The following is a 26,748-nucleotide window of genomic DNA, read 5'->3' on the forward strand; positions in this document are numbered from 1 at the left end:
TCCAGAATTATACAATGCGATTATTTCCAAAGTAAATGACAAGTGCCAACTCCGGCTACTACAGTTCGTATGAAGCGATGATTTGGTGAAGTCATTTAAAGTTTATATCATTTCTATTAAGATGTGATTTTTTTTATACAATTTTCACAGCCGTTCTATCATTTGCAATTTTCTGTCAGTGGAAGACAAGCAATATTGTATATATATATGTATATGTAAACTTCCGTCTATGCATAGTTTATAATAAGTTGAAATTTCAGTCACTGCTGATTGCCCTTGTGAGAAAATGATAACATATCATGTACAAAAATATAAAAGAAAGAGTACCAGTGTTATTTTTTTAGTCTCATGAATAAGTGAGACAACATCTATGGGACGACTGAAGATACGTAAACACACATGTGGTTGCGCACCTAAAGAGATTTCCTTAGAGGCTCTAAATAATAAGTGATGATATGAGTGGACTCCCTAGCTTACTTAAAATTCATTCTGCTTTTTTGTGTGTGTGTCCACTTATCTTCAGCCTTGCCAAACCTTTAAGCCAATGTACAGAATTTACAAATGTGAACATTCCAACTTCAAACCAATTTACTAGAGCGTTGTATTTACCGTCCGGGAAAAATACCGTCCACTTCATGTTTCACCCGTGAATACGTTTTGAAGGTCACACAGCATAGGTAGATTAATCAGCTTCCCTTGAAGCAGTCATTGTTCCTTGCGCCTGGAGTAAAAGACTGGATGGTATTGACACACAGGGAGGTGGAAGATCATTACATGGGTATGCAAAGGTTAAAAGATGGATTTACTGTTGTGTCGATCAGCATCCAAAGGTTGACTGTGCTATTTTGGCTTGTGTGTGCAGTAAGGTCAGATCCAGGCTTTACCTATGCGATAAAAGGATGCTTTCTCCTTTAGCATGATATCACAATGACAGCTTCAGGGTCACACAGTGAAGATTGAATTCACATAACTAGTTTGATCCAAATTGATGTATATTCGCCTAGAAAGAGAGGTCAATCTTCTCTCGAGAAAGACTATATCAAGGGCTCCGGGTTCATTTCTTAATTTATTCAAGGATATTTTTAATTTCTATTGAACTGAAAACATTTCAATACCTGTAAATTTGATGTAATATTGCAAAAATATGATGTAGATTTCCATTTTGAAAATGTTATTTACTTTTGTAGTACTTCTGAAATAAAATTATTATTATCATCTTAGGAAAAAAAAGTACTGTGGTAATTTGTGCAGTGTCTACAAAACATTCATCTTGAAAGATGACACCATCAGATACACAGTTGGTTTCAATTTGGTATCACAACTCTCTGTCTGAGAGAGTTTTACCTGAGAAAACATCCTCAAACTTTTCAGCTGCAATTGTAACTACAAACAGCTACATTATTTATCAAGTGCTATCAGGTATCAGGTATCTGTTTAGACAGATCTACCCATTCTGGTTTACTGTAATTGGTCACGGAGTCGGTGACTTTGAAAATGTATGGTGACGCCCAAGTTAATCGTTTATATTGTACATACAATGTGTCTGTCTCACACACTGAGTCGTGGCTAATAAGGTCAGTATATGTCCACAAACCAACCTGTCAGAGACAAAATGCTAATGATCGGAATATTATGATGTGTACTATGGGAAAAAGTGTCTGAATTTTACCCATTCACAGACTGGCCTTGGTATATCCGGTTGTTTCAATTAGATGGATGGACACATTATACAGGGAAATAAGGTTGGCAAGAGTATATACACACGGTTTTAACTGGTTTAACTGTTTAAGTGCCACTCAAACGGGCATATTCAATTATAGTATGTATTCCTTCTGAAGGGATGACAAAAAACAATAGCAAAAACCTACAAAACAAGATCTAGCCAGATATCCATCATTAACACCATTGGAACTAATTTGGGATAGTTGGATAGTGTAGTGATGTTAGTTTATTATGCAAAAGTAAACTCATCTGCTTTTCTTTTATTGTGATACACTTGTCTTATGGGTAATTTGTAATATTGCAACTTTCAGATGACAAGTAAAAGATCAAATTCTCGCAAATTAGTTCCACTTGTGTTCATTAAATGTCAAATTATTCGCAGAGCGCATGGAATGCACATTTGACAACTTGTTGGCAGACTTACAGCAGAGAGAATATCACCAGAACTCAAAAATGGCGAGAAATGTTTGACGTCGCATGCAATTATATCTCCAAAGCTTTGCACAATATTTTTAACTACATATTTATCATTCCATACGATACATGACAATACCTTTACAGCGATGATACTGATTTTGAAAACCTCGGTCGTACGGCGTACGGGCCCTCACACGCTCGGGCCCTTCCATCGTATGTACACCCTCGGTCAGCAAAACCCGCATCAGGGCAGCAAAGATTAGTATAGCGGCCATTCAAAATGATGACAGGTAGGCGGGACAAGCAGTTTGAAAACACTCAGAAAATTGTGCTCATGCAAACATATTTCTGATTGTTGCCTTTTAAATATCAAGAATAAGGCAGCCTTGAACTTACTCATCTCCATGGTTTTCAGTATAATGTGACATTCTGCAAGCATGCAGAAGTTTGTATGTGTATTTTACAAATTGTAAACAGAAATTTGTGGGTAGAGAGCTGTTTGTTGTAGTTCTGTTGTTTTTTTTGTCGGAAAAGTTTAAAAACCTGACTACACGGCACGGGGAGGCAAAAAAAGTTCAGCCCTGCTTTCTTTTAGAGCCTGCCAGAAAACTGATCTAGTATTGTCATTTTTTCCCAGAATTATTTTGTGCATGTAACGAGGCTGTCTGAACAAAATTTAGTTAATTGGAGCATCACTTACATAATATCAAAACTGGATACTATCTAGCCGTGTGCTTTTAGTTGACTTGTCCTGCAGTCTTTTGGCTTAAAAATATCGAAAACAGAGAAAATTGAAGGAAAACGGTTCTCAGGTGATCACGAAACTGAAGCAATATACTCTGGTCTGTCTTGTATACTGTCGCGAAGATCGTTGGGGGAATGCGATGGCCCATCCAGCTGGTACCCGCACGGTGCTCAGAATCCTTGTTTGTTTGTTTGTCTATTTGTTTATGCATGTTTGTTTATTACTTTTGCTTAATGATTTCCGTGTACAATAAGGAACCAACAAACTCTTTCGAATAATTCAGAGTGAGAATTCAGAGAGGGTGGTGGACACACGTAAGTGCTTACTCTTCATGGCAAAGGCTGCATGGGTATGTTTTATTTGAAATTGCCTATAAATACAAACAAAAAACAAAAACAATTTTAAATAAATAAACACAATTCTTTTTTGACACACATGAATGCAAGTACAACTCTTTAATGGTTCTTTACTGTATACAGAAATAATTACACATAATTGCAAACAAACAAACACACAAGGGGCCCGAGCCCCTGTTGAAACTGCTAGCCGGCTTATGCCCGAGAAAAGCCAAGCACAGGCGTTCGTTATTGGGTAGTCACAGCCAGTTGAAAAAGCGGTCGTGTGGTTTTTTTTGAGTGATTCTGTTGCACATCTTGTGAGTATTTAGGTTGCAGTGGCGGCATATCATATATGGGATCGATCGATCGAAACGGAAATCGATCTACTTAGCAGACTACCCAGCTAACAAGCGACTGTGAAGCCCGAAGCTACGAGAACGGACCATTGCAGGAGACCACATAGGCCTACGTCACCAAAACCATACTTAGTGTTTTATTCAAGCATGGAGGTAGTAGAGACCTCATGATTCAAGTGTGATAAAACAATTTACCGAGTGTCAAGACCTCATGTATGTCGGAGATACCACACGTTTAAAATTCATTCCTACAAAATGCCAACAAAACAAATATACGTCATTGTGAATTCGTCGAAATAACACATGCGTTATTAAAAATAGGTCGTGATAGCGCCTCAACAGTTCGCGAGCTACAGTCTAAAATTGTAACCACGTTTGTAAAAGAGCTGGCAGGCATGGGTGCTAGGCTATTAGTATGCACTACATGTTTCAACCCCGTACTGGCACTCTCATGGAAAATGCGTGTTACCCAAATCGCGGGAAAGAGGGTAATTTTTCTCCATCATCAAAGTCCGTGAAAGCAAGAAAAAGGATAAACTGCTTTGAAAACCGCTGAACAATTTTCTCAGATGTGTACAGCCACACGGTGGTAGTGCTAAACTAGAAATGATTTCGTTTTAAACTATAACGTTATATTGTACATTGTTTTTCCATAGGACTACACGTTGGTTCAGACTAGTACGTAATAAAGGTAAGTGGAGATAGGCAACAACAGTAGATTAGTACATTGATATGCGAAAATTCAAACAATCTCATTTCTCGACTGCACGACATTGACATTGCTGTAACGGTATTTTGAAATTGTAGCTCTCCCTGTCGTATAGACGTTTTAAAGAAAGGGATATATATTTTTTTTAAAGTCACTCCCATATTTCTAAAAAGCGAGTGTCCTTTTTAGTTGAAATTTGAAATTTGATGGAACAAGCATGGCGGCAAAATGTAACGCCTTGTGGTGCCACCGCACCGCCGAAGTTCCGAGGGGCTGAGACACAGGCGAATTTGGCATGCATAATTCGTAATTAACAAATTTGTCGTTATGTATATTATCGAGAAACAAATTACTTGTATTCTCATATAAAGAAAGCCCACTTGAATGAGAGACCCCTATGCTGGAAGTCTCTTTGCGAAATGCGCAGTAGAGGGATTATCCTCCGCGTATTTTTATTTCAAATCGAAAGCCCGGGGTGTTTGCTATGTAGGCCTAGACTGTGTGTTCAAGCTGAGAGCTCGCGCGTATGCCAGCCGTGGTATATCGCCAATATATCACGGTTCTTTTTTGCGTCTCGACCAATCACATTGCTGTATCTGCGCAATCAATATACTGGTATGATATAATATATTATATTATATTGTATATTATATTATATTATATTATATTATATTATATTATATTATCTTATCTTATCTTATCTTATCTTATATTATATTATATTATATTATATTATATTATATTATATTATATTATATTATATTATATTTAGGCAATAAAGCGCACCCAGCAATGGTATACCACAAGATATTGACGAGTTCACGACATATATGCACGAGCGATAGCGAGTGCATATATGGAGTGAACTGGTTAAAATCGAGTGGTATACCGTCGCTGGGTGTGATTTATTGCTATTATATCATAACAGTATATTGAAATTCTGGCATGGAACGTCAAAACAGATTTTTGCTCAAGCTGAGAGCTCGCGCGTATACCTGCCATGGTATATCGCCAATATACAACGGTATTTTTCGCGTCTTGACCAATCAGATATAATTGCGCCATCAATATACCGTTATGATAATATATATTATATTTATCATGTTACGGAAGAAAAATGACACTTATTGTATGACATTTTTATTGCGAGCACGATTGGAACTAATTGGATCTTCATATTTTTCAAATTTTTCAAAAGTGTTATGTGCCTTATAGCTGAATGTTGCAATATTACAAATTACTCATAAAAAAGTGTAGGCCCTATAAATTAAAGAGAATCATTCGAAATTCTCTTGTTACCATTATACGGAATAAACGAATAGTACTTTTGTACACAAAGAACGCCGAATATGAACAACATTTATTTGCGTTTTGCTTTTTTTTTAGACAAAAAAATCTATATTACATAAATAAATATAAAAATGTACAAAACATTTAATTTTAACAGCACCTCGCAGGGTTCGCAAGAGCTCACAGACCCGAGCCGCTGAGGGCGCACTGTGACTGAACTCAAATCAATGAAGTGGCCTACAGCTACAAAGTGCAAAAGAGGCCAAGGCAAGGGTAAATCAAATTGAGCGATATTAAATACCAAATATGGCGGTATTCGGCGTTCCTACGTTCTGTCTCGTCACCGGAGCTAGTAAGGGAATAGGACGAAGTATAGCTATTCAGATTGCCCAAAAAATGGGTGACGATTCCTTTCTTGTGTTGGTAGCACGCTCTGAACAAGGATTACGGGAAACGAAGGAGCTTATCCTGGGAAAACGGAGCAGCGGGATCGATATCCGTGTGGTTCTATCTGATCTTGGGGATCTGGGCAATCTGAAGAAGGCGATGGCTGGGTTTTTTTCTGGCGTCGACCCCAGTAAATTCCAGCATTCCATGTTGGTGCACAACGTCGGTTCCGTCGGTGACGTCAGCAAAACCCTAAGTCAGATGCACGATCCTGAGGAAACGCAAGCGTTCTTCGGATTGAACGTGACCTCAGCGGTTTGTTTGACCTCGAAATTTATGGAGGTTTTCCCGAAGACAGACGGACATCGTCGGTCTGTCGTCAACATATCGTCAGACAACGCAGTAATACCGTATGCCTACATGTCGTTGTACAGCGCGGCAAAGGCCGCCAGGTACATGTTATTCAGAGTGCTCGCTTTGGAATCCCCGGATGTTCGTGTTCTGAACTACGCACCTGGTGCCGTCGATACGGAGATGTTAACCTACGTCAAGGAAAACGCGGGCGATCCCGGCCTGCGGAAACTGTTGAGTGACTTTCGTGCTGAAGGCCAAGAACTCACCCCAGAGAAAACTTGTGAAACTCTTATCAATATTTTGGAAGAGGATTCTTATGAGAGTGGGTGCCACATCGATATATATGACCTGATGAAAGACCGAGATAATGTCTCTCCCTAAACGCGATCGGGCCCGGCGCCCATAGGCCTATTTGCACTGCGGGCGGAATACCATGAAAGGCCTAAGGGTACCGATCTGTCTCTGCTGTCTGTTCTAAAGCGTATTTTACAAAATCAGTTGCTCGATCTTTGTGTCCAGGAAAAATGCGCTGTAGGGACAGATATCCTGACTAAAAAATTGTACAATTCTTTTCTCGTCTAAGCTTACTGCTTGAAAACGTTGAATTTGAAAGCTGTATAGGAGCAAGAATAATTTTCAGTCTTGGTTTTTGCAGAATCGAAACTTGTAATTTCCCATTAGAATTAATTAATTTATCTTAGTAATAGAGTGCAGCGTGTGGTACTTAATGGGCACTTCTCCTCATGGAGTAAAGTAACTTCTGGTGTACCTCAAGGGTCTCAGTTAGGTCCGCTTCTATTTGTTCTCTATGTTAATGATATTTGTTCTTCAGTTTCAAGTTTAATGTCACTGTATGCAGACGACTCAAAATTGTATAGGCAAATTTCTAACAACTCGGACTGCAGTTCTCTCCAACAAGACCTTAACCACATTTAGAGATGGTGCACCACATGGAAACTAAAACTGAATTTTAAAAAATGTATGGTAATTTCCTTTACGAACAAGAAAACTCACATTATGTATGATTATAGTATTAATGGTGACAATTTATGCAGAGTAACATCAGTTAAAGACCTGGTGTGTTCTTCTCACCCAAAATCTAAACTACTCTGCGCACTTAATACAATTACTGTAAAAGCTTTCAAGCTGCTAGGGTTTATAAAACGTAACTCACGTAATTTTAGCAATGTCAACACTCTCATAACCCTGTATATAACACTTGTCCGGAGCCAGCTTGAGTATGCCAGTCAAGTTTGGTCTCCACACCAGCTGTATCTCATTCACCGTCTCGAAAGAGTTCAGTGTAAATTTCTCAAATACTTGTGCGGTAAAACTGGCATAACCTACTCATCTGGCTACTACAACCAACTCTGTACCTTCTTCAAAATCCCATCTCTACAAGAGCGTAGGAGTTTTATGGATGCCACCTTCTTTTACAAATGTATGTTCTCTTTTTATAACAGCTCCGAAATTCTAGAGCGCATCTGTCTGCATGTGCCTTCTCGCACTCTGCGCTCAAAACAACATTTTAAACCTAATGTATCAAGAGTCATTGCTCATTCCTCAGCATTTTTACAGAGAACTATGAAAAATTTGAATGGTATTTTAAACAATGAGACTTTTGATATTTTTAATTGTAACTGTGGGCAATTTCGCAGATTTTTATTTAATAATGTTTATTCTTTTTAGATCTGTATTTTTTACCAATGATTTTTTTTTTAACTGTGTTGTTACTGTCTTTGTTTCATTGTTGTGCTCTTTGTTAGTTTCTTTTTCTTTTGCTGGAACTGTAATTGGGCGAAAGCCCGTTGTTCCCAGCCAGTAAATAAATAAATAAATAAATAAATAAATACCCATTAGAATTAACCCAGATATAGCGGCCATTTTGAATGTCAAATATCTGTAAGTGTTTGGTAATTTGTTTGTCTTGTACCAAATTCTACTTGGTTATGCTTATCCCTGCTGATTTTTATACTGATTTTGGAAGAGAACGGCTAAAAGTTTCGTCGACGACAAGGTTGGATGAAACTTTTTGGCGCATACTACAGCGAAAAACACAACAGGCAGACAATCAGTAAGTAACACAGAAAGCGGGGCCGTATTGAGGACGAGATTCGTCATAAAATTAAGTAGGCCTAGATCTGTTTAGACTTTAGAACTGTCACGTACGTTGTCATCTATGGCAGCATCGGTAGTTTGCCAGAATATTCTAAGAAAAAAACTTGACTGGATATCGCGTTGTGAGAGTGAAATTACCTGTTGTTTATTTTTATAACGTTAACTTTATTAATTTCAATGCCCGGATGTCTGGAAAACAACTCCCTTGTTATAGTAACAATGACAGGGACTGTGGCTTTAACTTGTGACAATAATTTCAATACTCTTTCCATAAATCCTAGTGAATAAGTACGTCTTCCTCATTTCCTTAAAGTATATGCTGTATATTTAGTTGGGAGCACAGGACATTGTGTACAACATGCGATATGGATCCTGTTGACGAATGATTTCAAGTCCGGATTAAAATTCATTTATCAATAATATCGTCGTATTGGACATTTCGCACACGATGGAGAAGGGCAAGATAACTGTATTCTACACAAAACAACAATTTTTAAAAAGTTACAGGTAACGGGGCTTTAAAGGGAGGCGTCGTCGGAACTGGCTCAAAGGTCGTATGGGACCCATACGACCAATGTAAACACTGTATCCAAGGTACATTGGCGATTGATGAAAGTTAACACATGTTTGTCATAATTTACATTGTAGCCTAAAATTTAAATGTTGCAGCTATTTTGACACGATGCATCTAGATATAGCGCATGCAATACACTGTTTGCATAGAAGAAAAGTTTCGACACACCCCTTAAATATAGTGTAGATGACGCTGTTCCTATTACCTTCATGCCTCGAACGACTGGACGATTGCTGAATATCCCTCTGTTTGGTAGTTACAATACTGCGTTGTCAAGCAATTATTGATATTATCATCGGATTTTTGCGCCCCTAGGTCGAAAGATAAAAACGCTTATGGTCATGTAAGGTGTGACGCATGTATGCCCACTTCGCGAGCCCAATTTGCAACAAGAAACCTGTGCTGAGACCAAGACACCCTAATCCCGCTCCTAGGGACGGACATATGAGCTGCCCCTAAGATCAAACCCTATAATTTAAATACATAAAAATTATCTCTGATACACTGACACCCAACACCATGTCACGAGGGGGAATTTTGTCGGGGTACTTACTATACTGTATTTCAAATTCTGTTCCTTGATTAATCTAATAACATATAATTTTAATGAACAATTTAACAGGGGAATTTCGATTGGGAAAGCCCAATTTCGGTTGAGCAGTCTCGCTTGGCAAAATACAAGAGGTATCACCCTGGGTAGTGTTTACGTCTAAATAATCGACACGAACACTGGAAAATTACCATTCGAATATGATATAATAAGATTTAGAATAAAATGAAGCCTAAGTCGAGCACTTACAAATACTAAATTTCGGGGCAGGAATTAAGTTACGCACAGGGAATAAATGATGGGGAAGTGGCGTCGACGAGTTGTATAATCTTGCGAGGTTCTGTTGTTAAGATTGGCTGGACGGTTGCTTTGTTGCGTAGAATAGAATCCAATCCAAGCTCAGGTCAAGGTTGAAGTCTTCAACTGTGTCTGTTCTTATCGCTCTTTCTCTTTTTTAACGATTGTTTTCTGATCCCACCTTTTTAACCGCCAGTTTCCCCTTTGTTGCTCTAGCTTTCCGCATGCCTGGACCAGGCATGCTACGAATACTTAACTGGGAGTGGTTGCTTTACGAATATTGATTGGCGTGGCCGGCGGTAAACATTTCTTTGCCTGTATGTCAAGAATATGCACGACAAAAATGCCCTTAATTTGCTGCAATTTCAAAACGTAGAAGCGGCAATTCTACAGAACATAAGCTTAAGCTTATTTAATTGTTCTTCCTGGCCTCATGAACCGATTTGTATTCGATATTCTAGTTAAAACCGCTTTACAGGAAAGCTACACTTTACTTATTTTATGAGAAAAGCCGATGTTGAACTTGAGGTTCTCCGTTATGAATATTAAATACATTGATTTTGTAGTTCAATGCAGTCTTCTCTGCCTTTTCATCGCCATAGCGCCGCCAACGATAATATGTTGTCAAGATTATATACAATGGACAGATTTCAAGATTACAGGATACAGGCACAAGGGTTCGAAGTGTTTGCTGATAAGTAAATATTGAATACTACATTTAGTAATCATTCAAAACTAAAACACAATGAACACTATATTTGTAAACATGTCGCTGTGCGAATAGGCGATATGCTCAACACCCAGAGCTTTTGCGGGTTCAAAGGTGACAGTGATCGGTCAAAGTTCGCAGGCGATTAAAAACATGGGAACACGAAAACTCCCAGTCTGATTAAAATCAGACGTGAAGTAGGGCGACGTCAATGAGAGGTGAAAGCAAGAGAATACCGCGTACGCGTAAGTAGACGTCGCCGTACTCTACATCTGATTTTAATCAGATTGGAAAACTCCGTGCCTGGGTAACTTTACAAACTGGAACGAACTACTGGCAAGAAATCTTCCTTGCGTTCTTCACACAGTCAAGTTTAAGCAACAATTTAGATTCCTATGAAAAAGAACCAATACGCACGATAGCTGCAACTTCGTTTTTACCTAAAGGATTGAATTGGGCATGAATATATTTGTAAAAAGTGCAAGGACGGTTGAATCTAGTGTCAATGATGGCTGTGACTATCTTACCAATTATGGTCTGTGTACGCTTCTGGTCGAAGTACTACCTGCACTCGGGCACTCCATACCCCGACTTAGTACACCATACATGTTCTCTCGATCATGATAATCCTTTTTCCTTGAGTGATTTGATGAATTCCTTTAGCTATTATAAACAGCAAAATTCCAAAATAAAGATGAATAAAATGGCAAGAAAAAAGAAAGTAAAATGATAAATAAAAATTATATTAATACATGTAAGCTTATATTGACTCTTTTGTAGGAAATTGGCCATCAAAGGAAGTTAACTCGATTTACTCGTTATTGTTACAAGACCTTCTTTTTGTCGTAATGCGGTAACCAGCAAATTCTAAATGTTGCCAGTGGCATAGACAATGTTTCAGATATTTCTCTGGAGTCTTGTCATGTGTACCTGTCGCCGACGCAAATAATTTCAGAATAAAATGCGTAACTGCATATCTTCTTCAAATTACCTTGCGAAATATTCACATTCAGAAAATATTTGTTTTAATTCGAAACACCTTGTATTTTGCGATAGCGCCATAAAGCAAACCACCACATGCATTCCACCGACATGTTCAAAACGACCCGCACCTGGCAACAACTACATTTATATCGGGCAAAACTGTACTCTAGCCTTACGGGGTATAACTAGATATATACACAGGAATCTTTACGCAATTTAAATCAATAGTACAGTTTTATTAAAATTGCCGTGGCAAACAGAATCAGGCGACCAATATTTGTCCCATCTTGCCTATGATATGTAGACAGCCTTATCAAGAAAATAGTCAGGATACAACTCTAGAATTGAAAACAAAATACAGGAAGTGAAATCTTGTTCGTCAAAAAGTACATGAAGAACCTGTTTGTAATATCTAAATCAGATGATTTGACAAAAGTATAAGATGTATGCTTCGATCATGTAGAAATAATATCTTAAATCTACGCCTATTGGAACCATGCAATCCACGGGAAAGCACAACGTCAGGACTTCCGGAGCCATCACTTCTCCTGCATGAATCTATATCCTTCTCCATTCTTGCAAAAATCAGGGTTTCAATACGTTCCTACTTTTGTAAAATCTAGTCATTTGCTTAAAACAAAGGCTGCCAAAATGCTGACATGTAGAGTATTACAGTCATACTTAAAACTACAAAATGAATTAGCAATCATAAAATTTGGTTCATGTCGCTTGGTATAGAAATTGTACGAGTACGTGTATTTGTTCTAACCATGATTCATCACGCCATCGTTAGATTTAGGATGCAATGTGCTATGTCAGTGACATATGAAATCCCTGCATGGACATTTCGAAGAATAGTCTGTCTTTTATTTCATTATAGGTCGTATATATCGATGTGGCATCCAGTCTCGTAAGAATCCTCCTCCAAAATATTAAGAAGCGTTTCACAAGTTTTTTCTACGGTGAGTTCTTGGCCTTCAGCGCGTAAATCGCTCAACATTTTCTGCATGCCGGGATCGCCAGTTTTCTCCTTTACGTCGGTTAACATGTCGGTATCGACGGCACCAGGCGCGTAGTTCAGAACACGAACATCCGGGGCTTCCAAGGCGAGCACTCTGAATAACATGTACCTGGCGGCCTTTGCCGCGCTGTACAGCGACATGTAGGCATACGGTATTACTGCGTTATCTGACGATATGTTGACGACAGACCGACGATGTCCGTCTGTCTTCGGGAAAACCTCCATAAATTTCGAGGTCAAACAAACCGCTGAGGTCACGTTGAAACCGTGGAACGCTTGCTGTTCCTCTGGATCGTGCATCTGACCTACGGTCTTGCTGACGTCACCGACGGACCCGGCGTTGTGAACCAACATGGAATGCTGGAATTTACTGGGGTCGACGCCAGCATAAAAACCACCCATCGTCTTCTTCAGGTTGCTGAGATCCCCAAGATCAGATGGAACCGTACGAATATCGATCCCGCTGCTCCGTTTTCCCAGGATAAGCTCCTTCGTTTCCCGCAATCCTTGTTCAGAACGAGCGCCCAACACCAGGAGGGAATTGTCACCTAATTTTTGGGCAATCTGAATTGCCAGACCTCGCCCTATTCCCTTACTGGCTCCGGTGATCAGACAGTACATGGGCCCACCAAACACAGCCATGTTTAATGTTTGCTAGTGGGGTGTGATCGATCCCCGGCCACTGCTCTATAAGGCGTGCCCCATAATCTCTGCGAGTGCACTCAGGTTTCCAATGACAGGGCGGGCAGTGTGAAAGATGGTCCATGCACTGATCAAGTCAGCATCGGCACCGTTGTGTCCACTTTGACATGAATGACAATCAGAAGATTCTGACCCTGTCAACGCTGACATGTATAGACAAACACTCTGCAGTAGCACTATGGCGTGTAATCCATGCCAAATTAACACCTTACATTTTGAGCCAACCTACATGCAACTCTCACGAATGCAACTCTCACGAAGGTACATGCAACTCTCACGAAACTGCATGCGATTCACAAAGCTACACGCAACTCTCGCGAACGTGCATGCAACTCACGAGGCTACATGCAACTCACGAAGCTACATGCAACTCACGAACTTGCATTTTGAGCCAACCTACATGCAACTCTCACGAAGCTGCATGCGACTCACCAAGCTACATGCAACTCTCACGAACGTGCATGCAACTCACCAAGCTACATGCAACTCTAACGAACGTGCATGCAACTCACCAAGCTACATGCAACTCTAACGAACGTGCATGCAACTCACGAACTTGCATGCAACTCACGAAGCTACATGCAACTCGCGAACCTGCATGCAACTCTCACGAACTCAATGCAACTGGTGAAATGCATTCGCTTTGCGCCGCGACTCGTTTGAACCAGACTCCCTAGATTACCTTTGAAGCTCAACTCATTTGATGACTCTGCATTCGTCTTGCTTTTTGAGCTGACCGCATTCGTGTCGGGGGATAATCCATGTTTTTTTTTTTGGGGGGGGGGGGCTTGGTTGGGGTGAACCATTCTTGAAAGGAGCCCACAGCATGGTATTTTTTTTCAGATCCGCCTCAATAGGTTTTTTTAGGGCTGCCACTACTGATAATTGCCATACGTACATGATAAAGGTATGTGCCAAAAGCCCCCATAAAAGGACCTAAGTTTAGCGAATTTCATCATTTATCCCTTCTGATAGAACCCTTGAATAAAAAAACAGCTCAAATTTGCCACATACTTGCACGCGCTGACAACTATGGCGCGATGAAAAGAGAAGTTGAATACATTTATGCTTGGAATCTAATTGCGAAAGGGCTCATGGTAGCAGCATGCTTGACGTCATCGGCGATACAGACGATTGGAGCTATCAGGGAGAGGAGTACTGTAATTATGCGTCAACAGTTCAGAGCGTACGTAAGACGACTATAGAGAGTTAGGACAGTTATATTTCTGACATCGATTATTACTTTCCCAGACTAAAATCAAACCATACCAATTTCAACCAAGATGTGTAATAGTGGGAAAGCATCTCCACTCATATCTTGGTTGTTTGCGTTTTGTAGCCTATGATTCCGTGGAGGGAGCCACTGTACTTGTACAGACCCCGAACTTGATTGGAGACACTAAGTTGAAGTAACCATGCGATCCTTCAACGCTATTTCGAAAACAGTTTTCTTCATCAGTAGCTTAAAGCCACGTTAGCTGTATCTTTTGCATTTTGCTTAATAAAAATTACCTCCTAATCTTCGGGTATATGTTTTGGATTAACACCATTAAGCTATTATGCCTTTTAAACTCTTACCATTCCCATTATTGTGGCTGCATTATGTGCATTGATTCTGGCGCTCAAGCATAAATTTGAATCTACCGCCATTTTGCATATCGGTCACGTGACGAGAGATCGCACAGAATGCAACGTCATATTTCAGGGCGAGAGCTCCGCCGAGAGTGAGATTTTGCGTTACTTCCAGCAGACAACAACATGGACTCCACGTGAACTGCAGTGCAGAGGTAATGTACTACTACTATCAATTTTCTCTACACAGTTAAAGCATCGTCAGTCCTTTCTTTTCTGTCTGTCTAATCGAGTGGTGAAATGCTAGGTCAGCCACCAAGTGAGTCAAAAACCAGCGACTCAACTCCTCGCTACATGTACCGTATACGTGACACAGTGTACATCTGTACAATACATGTACATACGTCGCTCAAGCATAACCCGATTGAAAATCAACATCGATTTCAATATCATGACGATGGTACATCGTGCATAGCTATGATCAATGAGGTTCTTCCATGCCTTCATATAAATGTTCGTGCAAGGGCCCGTTTCACGAGTATGAATTATCGCACGGAAGATGACAAGTCAGTGCGCGGTGCCATTGTGGGGTCCTACTAAGTACTGCCCGTCACTGCCCGTCACTACCCGTCAGGAAATTAGCCTTCCAATTACTGTAATCAGTCGATATTTCAATACCAAAGACCACTACTCTTTGTAAAAACGAACGAAATAATATTCCAAGATCCGAAAAATGTTGATTTTCGAACGAGTAGCAACGCTATCGTGTGATCGTACATGCATTACCATTGGCCATACATACTGCCCGTCGACGTCCGACCACTGCCCGTCACTGCCGTCGGGAATTTACCTTTCAACGACTGTAATCAGTTGATATCTCATATCAAAAACATTACTTACTATACAACCAAACAAAATTGTCGTCCCAGACCCAAACAACGTTGATTTGCGAACGAGTGGCAACGCTGATCGTAATCGATGTCCGAACACTGCCTATCATCACTGCCCGTCGAGTAGAGAACTTAGCGCTCCAATATTCACGTTAGTTCTGAGACAGGACTCGGGCATTTGGAGTAAAACAGACTCTTATTTTGTAGCTTTCTATTATATAAGTGGTCTTTGGTATTGATATATCGACAGATTACAGTAATTTGAAGGTTAATTTCCTGACGGGCAGTCGACGGGCAGTGACGGGCAGCGACGGGCAGTAATTAGTAAGACCGAACATTGTGAACATATTGCCATTTGCTGAACCTGATATCGTCGCGGGCCGCGACGCCGTTTTGGGCTTTGGAGAACTCTGGTATTCTTTGTACGGATGCTTGCATAATACAAATTTATCGTACCGGCCAAAGCTGCACTATCCGGCCGCGCTGCATGCTGTAATCCGTGTCGCAAATACTACTAGTACATGCAGTGATAACGAATAGTAATCAAGCCGGTCACTACCGGGGTCACTATACCCGCGCTCAGAGTTTTCATTTTCATTTTTTTTGTCTAACTCGCGAGCCTAGTACAATGAGAAACAAACCTTCTTTTTGTATCATTACACAGACATGTACATAAACGGGTGTATGATTATGGAGGATCTCCTGTGCGTTGTTGGTTTTCTTGTTTGTGTCTCCTAACCAGAACATGGGCTACTATAGCTGTGGAAACGCAGTTATCTGTTGGCGGGGTAGCTTGCATCTGTGCGGGTCATGGCGGGGTTGACCTTTTGATGATCCGCATAGACGTACCCCGCCAACAGATAACTGCGTTTTCACAGCTAGAGCTACTACCCTCTACCCTACCACATAGGCTCTCTAATAACTCTATGCGTGTCAAATTTCAGAGCTGAAAGGTGTCCGCACTTCATTGTGAGTGCGTGTGTGTGTAATGTATATTAGGGCCTATGTAGATATGTTGTCATTCCCAGTTTACGTTTATAGATATGCCATTCCCAGTTTACATTTTTACTGGCTACTATTTGATCTACATTACATTAAAATGATAAGGTTTTCCAATTTTTCACATTAGACAACAACAACAACACTATCAGACAATGAGAGTGAGTGTGAGCCAACTTCAAGAGAGGAAGAGGTAGAAGAGGACTAGGAAGAGGGCAAGGTAGAGGAAGGGGAGGCAGAGCAGTGGACAAAGTGTACCAACAATGGTTGATGTGGAAGCAGACATTGCACAGAGAAAGGCGACTTTACAGGTAAGTAATGTACAAAATAAGTTTTACAATGATAGGGATGATGCAGGAAAGTTTCTGTGAAGACGCAAGTAAAATTCTGTTTGCTGTCTGTTTGCCCGTATGTTTTCAGGTAAAATCAGCAAACACATTTTCAATGCTATAATCAATCAAAAACATTATTTTTTAAAATGCCGGAACAGGAATGCAAAGTAGAGCTACGCTTATGTTGAAACACATTTTTTTTGGGGGGGGGGAGGTTAGAAAAATTTGATGTGACAAATAAAGAATGTTTTTGAAAATGTCTGATAAACTTGTATTTTTAGTTGTTTTGTAGGCAATGCTTGCCAAGATGTCTTCTGAGGAAAAAGACAACCTAATATTGGAAATGGTTGAAAGGAATCAAGCATGGTATTTGAGTTAGTAAAAACTCCAGCTCCGCAACAAGGGTATCATCCACCACCATCTGCAACTCAACCTAGTTGGTGTATTTGCGGCGACTGCCACGAAATGCCGACCCTTCTTGGAAGGAAGTGTTGTAATAAAGAACGGAATTCTGCATAACTGAAATAACGGTATGTACAGCACAATTTGAAACTGCATCCTTGTATGGAAGTGCAGCTCAATACATTTGTACCACAGTAGGGTTGTAGAACACTTGGTTACCTGTAGTTTATAATACTTGAGTGAGCTTTACTTTCAATCCCTGCAAACCTTTTGGTAAGACTCAACGTGAATTCCTTTTCAAACACTAAGCACTGAAATATACCCATCCACAAGTCCTTCACTGTTTTGGAGGATTTGTTTGATGGGATGGCTGTACAACAGTTAGTTACCTCTGTTGGTTTTGATGCTATACTTCGCTGGAACAATGCCAGCCTGGCACTCCACAAAGGGGATCAGGGGTGTGCCCCCCCCCCCCCCCGAGTTTAGGGAAAAATTTATTGATGTGTTACTGTTGTGTGAAGATAAGAATGGACAGAGAAATTGATCTAAATGTTATCACACTTGTGTAATTGGTTTGTAAAGTTGTTTCAAAACTTGCCTTAGAAGTTGCACTGACTTGTTATAATTGCGGTGAAAATCAGAGAGCTTTTATGGACCCCTAATAAACACACACCATGGGAGTACACTTGCGGTGCACTTCACATACGCAGAATCATATTACATTCCTTACCGCCGCCCTGAGTGTCACAGCCAAGTCAGTGTCTAGTTGTCATCAGACTCTTGTTGTCTTCGCACTGTACGAAGTTCTTTGTGCAAAAAAAATCATGATCCGCGGGAAAAGAGGTGTACATACGCCAGAAGCAGTATGTGAGAAAGTTCTCGAAATGTAAGTGGATGGAAAGTCATTTCGACAGATATCAGCGGCGACCGGCATTGGCAAGTCATCAGTGTAAGACATGCTGTGAAAGTCAGCTTCAGAAATGAAGACGGGCACTATCCGTGTTTGGGAATAGTACAAGAACTCGACTTTGAACATATACTCGGCCATGGCCACTACTGAAATACAAGTGTGTGTACACTTGTAGGAAACATTTATCCCACACATAGACACTAATCAGTTCCTACCAGCCGACAGGTTTTATTGCTTTACTTCAGCAATTACAGCTGAAGCCTGCTGTGAAACAACACTATCATCCTGTTCTTTGCCTCAAGTTGATTACAAGTACTGATACTGCAGCAAGTTTTGGAACAACTTTACAAACCAATTACACAAGTGTGATAACATTTGGATCAATTTCACTGTCCATTCTTATCTTCACACGACCATAATAACCCCATAGATAACACTATCATGATAAAAATGTGTAAATGGTGTATTGTTATTCAATTTAGTCATCTATTGTTTTTCCAAGCTGTTGAGAACACTAACTGAGGTAGTGCACAAGGCATACCACCTCACAGCCCATTAATACTAGCAATTATGTGTAACTAATTTTACAGCCCTTTTGGAATTTGAAGTTATCATTCCTGTATCCTGTATCTTTAATCAATCTAGTTGTCTTGACAATTTCAATTTCCTCTGGAACTAACCGTGAAATGATGCTTCTTTGCAGGTTTTTAGATAAGTTTGCCTTGATGACACAATCCTTGCTATTTCACGGGCCTACACAAATGATGTGCTGGAACACAAGATGATGACGACTTCAACAAATCAAACAGACATGCTGCTTATCGGATGTTCATCTTATGGCAGTATGGTAGATTAGGAGTCTGTGATAGACGGGTCATTCCAAGCTGTTGCACATGGAAAGTTCACGACAAATAACCAGACTAGTTCGGTCAAATCACAGAGAATATTTGACACAGCTTTTTTTGTGCAATCAAGACATGCGGCCAAATTTACCGATGACCCTTTGCCAATATTTGCTTTCATGAGTCCATTTCTCTGTTGGAAAAAGTAAATCTTTATTTTTCAGTTATTTTTTTAAGGTGATATATCACGTTTTCATGTCAATGTAATATTGACTTTATTTGAAAGCAATAAATATCACATATTGAAAATAGATTCTGCCCATAAAATGAATTTTCTAGTCATATAATGTGAATATTGCAAACCTTTAAAACCAAAGGAAACAGGTATAATGGACGATAGTGATACTCCAAAATTTTTTGACCTATCGACAACCCCTGTTACTCTCAGTTGTATGCAAATTTTGATAGTTGTCATCACAACAACACAAACTCAGGACTGAAACATATGGTAGCAGGGCTAAAAATAGACCATGGGCTTTTTGTAGGGAGGAGGCATGATTTCCGTGTGATTGTGATTGATACATTATGATCAAAATGCAATGAAAATGCGTTTTCATTGGCCATCATTTCCGGTGCCTGTCATTCAAGTATGTCAGTTCAGACATTGAAACTTTGTTGCAAGAGTTCCACTGCACAACCAGTCGTGTTAGTAATTTGCATAACAAGTTACCATCTAGCCTTTCTGTGTCCAGCTGGGTTTGACTGCGTTCAAATAGCTCGTCAAAAAGTGACGGACTGGGCATGGCATGCCAAGTACTGACTGAATTTCAGGTCTCAGGCTTTGGTAGTCCATGTGGACTACCACTTTATGGATTTTGGTAGCCCCAGAGAATGTAGTCTGTGGATGCGGGACTACTGCTAATTTCGAGCTCTGATTGTTAGAGGCATGCACACTGATTACTGAAATTCAACACTTTAAAAAAATCATAAGCACCTAATTGTATCTGAAAAGAATTTCATACTTGGCTTTAAGAAAAAAAGCCCCTACCCTGCAGCTGATTTTGCTCCTTCTGAGGCAGTCTGGTGAGAATCAAACCTAACAATAGCCTGAAACCAGTAAAATCTTTCTCCCACCCAGTAAGAATCCAACCCAATTCAATCTCTCTCACGTCCAGTGAGAACCGAAACTGACAATATACCCATCCCTACATTTTACAATTACAACAAATCTAGTTTACCTATAGTTCATCCCTAGGGACCTCAATGTATCTGAAATATTAAGGTTCTTAAACTGGCTTTTGCACAACCCTCAAGAAAAAGAAATGAGAAAGTGATTTTCATGCTAAAATACACTCTCTATTTGGAACTGCAGAAGAGCATATTTATTGCACTAAAAACACTCAAGGATACAGTTTGTAAGTAACCTGGGTAAGCCAAAAGTTGGGATGGTATCCAATCAGCCCAAAAATGCTAAAATTGTATTTACAAGACTGCACATTTTCTATATGTACCAGTAGTTTGCATTTAAAGATAAAAGACAGTGTATGATATGTTGCCTGTAATGACAACCATTTTGCTGAACAATTAACTTGCACATTAGTCCAATTCAGTTCATTGTCTCCTAGAAACAAAGTCCTGCACAATTGTGTAAGTCGGTGGAGGTGGTATTGACACTAGATGTGCAGATATATTCTTCGTGGATCATTCTGCTCCAGCGGATTTTTCTTTTGCCTTCCCTGGGTTTCTTCCATGCGATTCTATGAGTTTCTTCAGCTCTTTAATAATATGTGGGTAGGTTTTGCACTCTTCTCCGGATATGCACTCCATCGGTCACTTTTCTGGTTGAAGTGCCTGTGGTATCTGAAGTACAATGTATATTACAATGGTCAAATGAGTTGTGCCTCATATTAAAACAAATTGCAATATGATCAAATGTACCATGCATTAAACATAGGGCCAGAGTCCCTGAAGCTATTATAGACATGGATACAAAATTAAGTATTTCATGACCGTATGAAATTATCTTACTAAGGTCATCCTAGGGACCTGTAAACCAAATATTAAACCTGTCTGACCAGCGGTTTTGGAAAAACAAGCTACCCAACAGTCGACAGAGCTCTGCTGTGTTATGTAGAGAATAACTTTTTGTGACACATGTATTGATGATGAAGGTGGATATCTTTGATAGCTCATTTCAGGACGGCCTGACCAAAAATGGCAAAAATTGACCCAAAAATACAAAACTTGAAGATTTCATCAAATTTCAATATATCACACTAAGACAACCCCTAGGAACCTGTATACCAAATATCAAAGTTGTCAGACAAGTGGTTTTGATGAAATAAATGACAAAAAAATTCCTTAAAAATACAGATTTGCTTATTTCATCACAATTTGAACAAATCTAAGTTGGGTTATCCCTTGGGACCTGTATACCAAATAACAAAGCTGTCTGACCAGTGGTATTGAAGAAGATGTTTTGCCACAAACGCCTTTTTTTTGGCCCTAATTTGCATATTTTCAACAATATAAAAAAAAAAAGAGTTTCTCAAAATCATATTTTTCATCTACACAACAAATATAAAATCAGTAAGTACTGCGGTTCTCAAGATATTTGAGTGGACGGACGCCCCACAGCTCATAAAAGACAGTAAAGCACTGGTACACACAACAAAGTCAAATTCATGAAAGGAAAATATATGGACCTCTGGCCAAAAGACCAAGAAGTGTCATGTCAGGTGTTTCAAAAATAGACAGCTCATCCTGTCCCACATGTGGCACCCGCCATGTATCATTCAATCTGTAAGTCAAATAGGTTGTGGTCACCAGCTAAGGCCCTAAAGGATTTTGACTGGTGGTTTTGACTTAAAGAACAGCTCTGCAATGCAAAAAATTGACAGATGCCAGACGACAGAAGACAGATGCCTGACGACACAAGACACCCACCAATAAGATAAGTTCCATGTCGCTGACAGTTGTAAAAAACTTACCTATAGTTAATATATTGTGGCACCTTGCTCAAAAATTGCTTGTTGAGTGCAATCTTCATCAAGGCATTGTGAGCAGCACTCCCATGAATCAGCCACTCTTTATCTCTGTCTTCACTCTCTGCCAATGGTCCATGGTAGCATTCACTGACATCCTGTGCATATGTCAATGCCCATGAATGTTCGTTTACAACAACCAAACCAACAACCAATTCCCTGTTTAAAAGAGAGAATGATTCCTGTTATGATTCCATTATTGCACATAATGCAACATCAAAGCAGTCATCCTTGCAACTTCAGATATCAAAGAAAATGACAAGCTTTGACAAGTACATGTACTTAGCACTGAACAAAATCTGGCTATGTTCCTCTTATTATCCCAGTGACACAATACATTGGGATTTGTTAATTTTTTGTGGATCCCTAGGCCTACAGTACATGTAGTAAGGACATATTTGCCACTAGAATAGCATGTTCAGTGCCCAACCGCTAAACACTTTTTGCAAACATGTACATGAACTTGTGCAAATATGAACGCAGTTGACACAAGAACCAACTGAAAATATGATATTATTTGTTGGCTACTCATAACCAAACAATCCAAAAAGAACTTACTCAAAAGGATAGGTAAATGATTCAGATAGTGTCTTTCTTTTTCTTGTTGGTCTTGTGCTGTAAAAAGAGAAGAAGAATGCATAAACTACGACATTTGAAGTTACCAAAAATGACAGAACAGAGTTAAAATTATCATAAATTATTATTATTATTATTATTATTATTATTGAGTACTGCTGATATACTGCATGGCCATTTTAACAGTATACATTCATTTATAAGTATGGAAAAAGAAATAAAACGTGTTTTTCGTAAGGCCAAAGAAGAAATGAAAAGTGTGTTTCTGGTAACCTGACAACCCTAGAGAAACTTACCAACCCTGGACTCTTTTTTTGCATTTTCCAAAATTTCAACCAAAGTTTACAAAATCCTAGCATATTTTCACATCATTTGCCAACAAAAAACAGAAATATATAAATCAAATTTTTGCAGACCTACATTTTACATACCCTTAGTTTGGGGCACATTACAAGAATCACACCTTTCCTAGACTTTTTATCTTCATTTCCAAACAATTCTAAATTATAGTGAAATTTCTGTTATTCTGCAATCAAAAAGAAAACTAAAACATTTTCCCAAACGTACCTAGTGAAATTTTTAAAGGCATGTTACAGGAAATACCTTTGTTTTACTTTAGTTGTTGTTTTTTGTGGAGGAGGGGTGATTTGATCATAACTATTTGTAAAGTATTTTTGATGGTATCTGGTATTACTTGACAAATTGTCACTTATTGAAACCTTTCAGTAAAGGCATGATGAAAGACTTCTCTTACCTATGATCAGATAAAGCTGATGAGTGATTGGGCATTTCTTGTGGTAGTGCTGGATCACTAAGCTGTTATGCTGGTGGATCACTGGATGGGCCTGCACTTGTTTTTTCTTGGAACAAAAGTGACACATATATAACATCATATACTGTTACAGAAAAAAAAGCCCTAAATTATATTTGATTAAACAAGCCTAGTACGATGCGATGAAGGTTCACAACTGATCACAGACAATCAGATAACATTGCCACACAATATTTTCGCTGACGTGGGAAATTCCGTCAGAGTTTACAGTTCAAAGGGCCATCGAAAGAAATCGTCTTCATTTTCACGGACACCATGTTTGTAAAAAAGACCAACACTCTTTGAGCGACTAGCGACTGGGCAAACCCGTCTGAATAAGATCGAATCTATTGGCAAATCGTCGAGGACGTCGGCAAAATAAGCACACGGAGCTGATATTACGTAGCCTAGAATCTATTCGTCCGCTTGCCTCCGTACCTCCGACCGGGAGGGTCGGAGGTACCCTCCGTACCTCCGACCGGGAGGGTCGGAGCATGGATGTCTATTTTTACATCCATGGTCGGAGGTACGGAGGCAAGCGGACAAATAGATTCTAGGCTAATTACGATGCCAAGCTAAACAAATACATGTCGGTAACATCATTTATCTGGCAGCAATCTCTAATCCCTCGTCGTCGATAGCGATTAGCTGCAGTACAGTAGCTCAAGGTTTTGCCTGGGTATTTGGGTTGGACGGCAAATTTGCCGTCCGACCCAAATATCCAGGCAAAACCTCGAGGCTACGGATTCGCAGCAAGGGCGGTACAGTGACTTACCATAGCTCAAAGCTGTATTAACCGCCATCTTGGAAATCGCAAAGGATTATGGGGCGACCGCAGTGCTGTTGGAGGGGCAAACCCAAAAACATGTCACTCAAGCCATAGAGTTCTAGCATACACATCGTATCAAATACTCCGCTATTTCCGATCATTTCGTCTGCAGAACTATTACTTAAAGTTCAGATTTAAGTTCTTTTACTTGTTTTCTGTCGTGAAAAGTATTATTATTACCGTCCAGCCGTTTTAGAAGATTTTTGAAGACCCAAACGACATCGTGTGTTGCTCCTTTGCCAGGGATGCCAAGGAAAGGCGCCGACTTATTTTTTTTTTAGTTGAATAAAATGTTCTTTTTGTTTGTGTTAGTCAATTAATCGAAATATCATGTTTCCAATTGAGTAAATCATAGACAGTCTCGATTCTTCCGTCTATCATTCGATATTTACTGACTCATTCTTTCTCTTTTTTGTGTTCGAAAAGCCTTCTTGATTACATCTCTCAACACGGGGCAATTGAAAATTCAAAGCCAAATACTTGGCCAGGTTGTATATTTTACGAGTTTGCTCTCATCAGCGGTCGCGATGAAAAAAATTACACAGTGTCTCTGAAGTCGGTATCATTGCTCCGTCATGTTTACTGTTGGTTGTACGACCAGTTTGACAGTCAGATATTTTCTAAACGATAAAATTTATATTGCCATTCAATATTTTACGCACGAAGTTGCATCTGCATTTAAATACGTCCATTCGGAAGCAAAAAACTTAAAATTTTACAGACTTTTGATAGTGATGACTTGCTCCAGGCTGTGAAATGTCTCCAGTTGAAGTTTTCCCGCTAAAAGATGCGATGTTACCAGCATTCGCGTTTTAAAGGATAGATATTTAACACGACTGGAGTAATTAAAACAGAGTGATGGCATCGACCTGAAATCGACATCATTATCGAGCGTTAACCGTGAACCATTAAATAAATGTCGGCAAAATAAAACATCAAATAGCTAGACTTGTCACGAGAGAGAGGGGGTTACACAGTCGCTAAACAGATATCGAAAATGTACATGCTTTCCCGACATTTGATTAATTTTATAACGAGAGTAGAACAAAACCAACACTGTTGAAGTTACTCTTCATATGTTTGTTTCAGAAGTTTGCTAAAGTTAGAATTATACTTACCGAAAATGATCGCCGTAGTCTTCTGTTAAAAAAAAATATGTTCTTCAACACCACGTTTCTTATGATCGGTGATGTCATATTTTATTATTTTCGTAAGTACAGACTAATGCACTAAACGCCTTTGGATTCTTACCTGCTTGTCAATACTACATTATATACAATTATATATTTCCACTTACTCGTAGTTTGAATGACAAATTTGTCGATCTCAAAAATATTACCGTTCATGCTATAAATCTGTCATCACATAAAAAAAACCATGTTTCGCGTAAATTTCATGATAATGGTCCTTTCTATTAATTTGACGATTGAATTGTTTCAGCGGTGTTAATTTCCGATTAATTAAACGATTTCAAATCGAAAATATTTTTTCTGGTGGAATTTAGAACTGTTTCAGTAGTTCTGTAGAAGAAATGATCGGAAATAGCGGAGTATCTGGTACGATGTGTATGCTAGAACTCTATGGCTTGAGTGACATGTTTTTGGTTTGCCCCTCCAATAGCACCGTGGTCGCCCCATAATCCTTTGCGATTTCCAAGATGGCGGTTAATACAGCTTTTAGCTATTGATCAATAGACCTGCCAAATTGGGGTTTGAAAGTCCGGTGTCCCGAGGAGCTCGTTCAATTGTTTGATGTAGCGCCAAATATAAACTTTATGGCGAGTAGTTAGCATGTATTGCATCTGTACCCGTCTCTTCTTCGCTGAAGAAGTAAAAATCGGGCGTCCGCGACGTGTACGTGCGACGCTTTTGCATGGGCGACGCCATATTGGTTTGTGAAGTATCAAGTACGCATGCTCATATCGTTGCCGATTCAAATCGGTTGATGACGTTTATAGATTTTTCGTTTGCCCAAACAAAAAAGATTTATTTGTTGAAATCTAAGTGTAGGTTTGCCGCTCGCTGTCAAAAAACTCCCTTTAGTCATAGTTCGGTAAGCATATTTAACACCTTGTTTTGTATTTAAAACCAGCATATCGAAAAAATTCAAAAGATACAGCTATTGTGCCTTTAATATTAATTTTTGGTTCGTGAATGATACGGAATGATTGGCTGATTGTATGTGTTACCATGTAAATCGAACTTGGCCAGATCGAAATGGCTGATATATCGGGAAATATTTATTCGCGATTTAACAAATCTATAATAT

The 26,748-nt window shown here is 39.4% G+C and overlaps 3 long non-coding RNA genes and 1 pseudogene across 3 annotated transcripts in view; 1 reads left to right on the forward strand and 3 right to left on the reverse strand.

Moving 5' to 3' along the window:
- The window catches only part of LOC139129666 (uncharacterized), a 396,232-nt gene extending 372,524 nt beyond the window's left edge, over positions 1–23,708 (reverse strand). The window contains exons 1-2 of the long non-coding RNA XR_011551641.1: positions 23,595–23,708; positions 22,823–22,879 (exon numbers count right to left, since the gene is read on the reverse strand). This is a non-coding gene — a long non-coding RNA (uncharacterized lncRNA). The remainder of the gene's footprint in view (positions 1–22,822; positions 22,880–23,594) is intronic.
- On the reverse strand, positions 11,789–13,235 carry LOC139129654 (sepiapterin reductase pseudogene; annotated as a pseudogene).
- LOC139129664 (uncharacterized) lies at positions 14,087–19,533 on the forward strand. Its single transcript, XR_011551639.1, has 4 exons — positions 14,087–15,060; positions 16,865–17,045; positions 17,348–17,596; positions 19,082–19,533. It is a non-coding gene; the product is annotated as an uncharacterized lncRNA (long non-coding RNA).
- On the reverse strand, positions 20,580–22,419 carry LOC139129665 (uncharacterized). Its single transcript, XR_011551640.1, has 2 exons — positions 22,211–22,419; positions 20,580–21,080 (listed from the first exon to the last, which is right to left on the reverse strand). It is a non-coding gene; the product is annotated as an uncharacterized lncRNA (long non-coding RNA).
- Positions 23,709–26,748: the final 3,040 nt, after the last annotated feature.

Source organism: Ptychodera flava, chromosome 3 (assembly GCF_041260155.1).
Source record: "Ptychodera flava strain L36383 chromosome 3, AS_Pfla_20210202, whole genome shotgun sequence".
Classification (NCBI taxonomy): Eukaryota; Metazoa; Hemichordata; class Enteropneusta; family Ptychoderidae; genus Ptychodera; species Ptychodera flava.